The sequence below is a fragment of the Bison bison genome, unplaced genomic scaffold, assembly GCF_000754665.1.
Source record: "Bison bison bison isolate TAMUID 2011002044 unplaced genomic scaffold, Bison_UMD1.0 scf7180017845850, whole genome shotgun sequence".
NCBI classification, from domain to species: Eukaryota; Metazoa; Chordata; class Mammalia; order Artiodactyla; family Bovidae; genus Bison; species Bison bison.
Window position 1 is genome coordinate 6,983 of NW_011476423.1, and position 3,528 is coordinate 10,510.

Below are 3,528 nucleotides of genomic sequence, written 5' to 3' on the forward strand. Positions count from 1 at the left end.
AGGAGTTTTTATTAACTGGAGCTCTAAGTTAACTCCTTCTCCGAAAGAGGTGGTGGGGGACAGCCCCCCGTAAAGTCAGAGGTGTAGGTGAGAGCACAAAGTAGTAAAGCAGGCAGGCTTTGGTTATGGGGTAGATGCTCGAGGATTTCCAGGGGGACTCCTGAGGCTCGATCCCGCCTTTGCCTATGTCGAGCCTCCTTCCTCATGACCTTTGCCACGGGTGGAGGTCCTCACGCCGGCTCCCAACACTCTGGGAGATGCTGAAGGACAGGGAAGCCTGGCGGGGCTACAGTCCACAGGGTCGCAGAGAGTCGGACACGACGGAGCGACTAACCCTTTCCTTTGATCTGTTTTGTGTATTTTTCTGGTTGGCCGTGCAGTGGCTTGCGGGGTCTTAGATTCCCCCCAGCAGGGATTGAACCCAGGCAGCGAACGTGTGGAGTCCTTGATGCTTTTCACAGCTCCAGCCACCCGTGAGTGGAGGGGTTCCCTGGACCACAAGGGTTTTGAAAGTTCTATGTCCTGTGGGACATGTCCTTCGACAATTTCAGGCCCATAGTCTTCTTGGCTTCAACGTGGTTCTCATGCCATAAGCTGACACGCGTGTGTGGAATCAATGAAAAGTAGGATGCCCCAGAAATGCATACGGGTGTGTGTGTGTGTGTGTGTGTGTGCTCAGTCACTCAGTCGTGTCAGATTCTCTGCAACCCCGTGGACCATAGCCCGCCCAGCTCCTCTGTCCATTGGATTCTCCAGGCAAGGACACTGGAGTGGGTTGCCTCACCCTTCTCCGGGGCATCTTTGCAGGCGGATGGCATTGCAAGCGGATTCTTTGAGCCACCAGGGAAGTCCCCCAGACAAGCATGCTTTTGGCCAATGCAGGCTGGAGAAAGCGTATCTTCAGCGCATACATTGAATCAGCCACAGTTGCTCTGAGCTGTTGGCCGAGTCCCAACAACAGAAGTGGAAGCAGACACTCGGTAGGCTTCTCTGTTCACCGTCTCGAGAAAACGTTGTTCCACGTGGAGCGGTTTTCTTCCTCTGAGTCGTGTGTCTTTCTTTCCCTTCTAGCCGGAAATAACGACAGCAAAGCCCAGGAGGCCGTGAGGAGGATAAAAGAGGACACGCTCAACGACCAAGGTACCTGACTGATCTCCCCCAGACAGATGGCGCTTCTGCTTTGCTCTGGGTCCGGGTTCCTGGTGGGGCTCATGGAAGCAGCTTCGGGGAGGGGCCATGTCTCTGCTCTGGAGCATCTCTCTGAGGGCCTCTGGTCCTCCTTGGCCGGTGCAAGGCGGCAGCAAGCACGGTACCCCCCGTGAGGGAGAGTGTTCCTGGTGAGATCGGGCCGTGTTTTCATTCCTTGTCCATCCCCAGGGTCCTCCGAGGCCCGTGTCCACTCAGGACTCTTTGGATGTGCCTAATGGCAGGTGCATCTGCCTCCTTCCGCTTCTTGTTTTTTTTTTTAATAATGTTATTTATTTATTCATGTGTTTTGGCCGTGCTGGGTCTTTGCTGCTGCTCCGGGTTTTTCTCTGGTTGTGGCGGGTGGGGGCTCCTGTCTAGTTGCCGAGTTCCAGCTTCTTCTGCGCTGCCTTCTGTTGTTTTGGAGCTCAGGTTCTAGAAGTTGTGGTTCACGGGCTTAGTTGTCTCCCACGGCACGTGGGATCATCCCGGATGAGGGATTGAACCTCTGTCCCCCGCATTAGAAAAGACCCTGATGCTGGGAGAGACTGAAGGCCCGAGGAGAAGGGGGCGACAGAGGATGACATGGCTGGATGGCATCACCAACCCGATGGATGTGAGTTTGAGTGAACTCCGGGAGTTGGTGATGGCCAGGGAGGCCTGGCGTGCTGCAGTCCATGGGGTCGCAGAGAGTCAGGCACAACTGAGTGGCTGAACAACAACAGCTTACCAGAAAAAAGAAAAAAGACAAACCCATGCCACCCCAAAATGCCAATAAACCCCCAACGTGAGGTAAACAAGCAGCAAGATGCCTCTAAGAATGTTCAAAGGAATCCAAACGGAAGTAGGTATGGAAAGTGAAAGTGAAAGTCAGTCACTTGTGTCCGACTCTTTGTGACCCCATGCTCTGTATGGGATTCTCCAGGCCAGAATACTGCAGTGGGTAGCCTCTCCCTTCTCCGGGGCATCTTCTCAACCCAGGGATTGAAGCCACGTCTCCCGCATTGCAGGAGGATTCTTTACCAACTGAGCCACCAGGGAAGCCCAACAATCCTGGAGTGGGTACCCTATCCCTTCTCCAGGGGATCTTCTTGACCCAGGAATCGAACCAGGGTCTCCTGCATTGCAGGAGGATTCTTTACCAACTGAGCTATGAGGGAAGCCTAAATGGATATTGGTCGTCAGTAATTACATGCTAATAAAACCTCTCTTATTTGGACCAAATAGTCATGCTGCTGCTAAGTCGTTTCAGTCGTGTCCGACTCTGTGCGACCCCATAGACGGCAGCCCACCAGGCTCCCCCTTCCCTGGGATTCTCCAGGCAAGAACACTGGAGTGGGTTGCCATTTCCTTCTCCAATGCATGAAAGTGAAAAGTGAAAGTGAAGTCTCTCAGTTGTGTCCGACTCTTAGAGACCTCATGGACTGCAGCCTACGAGGCTCCTCCACCCATGGGATTTTTCCAGGCAAGAGTACTGGAGTGGGGTGCCATTGCCTTCTCCAAATAGTCATGCTCATTTAACAACAACAACAAAAAAAACCCACGCCACACCACAATACCAATGAAAAAAACCCAAGTCCACAAAACAAACAGGAAAATGACTTAACAATGTTCAAATGAACCCAAGTGGAAATAGGTACTGGTTTTGAGTAATTACATGCTGAGAAAAGCTCTCTCATTTGGAGCAAACAGTCGTGCTAATTTACCAAGGAAAAAAAAAAAAAAAGAGCCACCCCTAAAATACCAATAAAACCCCTAGCGCTAGAAAACAAACAGCAAAATGGTTTGCTACTATTCAGACGGACTCAAATGGAAATAGATAAGTGACGTAGTCTTCCAAGCAAACCCAGGAAGGTCGGCTTTGCTTTTGCGCATTTCACTGGTGACTCACACAAGCCACGGTGGAGTTCCCTGGTCGCGAATCCCAGGAAATGTGGTTTCTGAGCTTTGTTTTGTTTTTTTAATATTTCTTGTTTGTCCCTGTGGATCTTAGTTGGGGCCCACGGGATCTTGGACCCTCGCTGAAGCGTGCGGGAGCTTTTCTTGCAGCGTGTGGGATTCTAGTTCCCTGACCAGGGATGGAAACCGGGCCCCCAGCTTGGGGAGTGGGGAGCTCGGACTCTCAGCTGCTGGGGCACCAGGGAAGTCCCCTGTCCTTTGATTTGAAAGGGAAGAAGGCGTCCCTTGCTTTCCATCACAGTTCTGCATGTTTCACCATCAAGAGGGTCTTCCCGATCAATTTCACACCTTTCCTCCTATTCTTTCTTAAAAATGTTTTAGAATTAAAGATTATCATGTTAGTTTCAGCGATACAACCCAGCGACTCAGTGATACATATACATG

General features: G+C 51.5%; 1 long non-coding RNA gene across 1 annotated transcript in view; it reads left to right on the forward strand.

Moving 5' to 3' along the window:
• Window positions 1-1,744, forward strand: part of LOC104986785 — an 8,308-nt gene extending 6,564 nt beyond the window's left edge. The window contains exons 2-3 of the long non-coding RNA XR_825071.1: window positions 1,072-1,140; window positions 1,710-1,744. This is a non-coding gene — a long non-coding RNA (uncharacterized LOC104986785). The remainder of the gene's footprint in view (window positions 1-1,071; window positions 1,141-1,709) is intronic.
• Window positions 1,745-3,528: the final 1,784 nt, after the last annotated feature.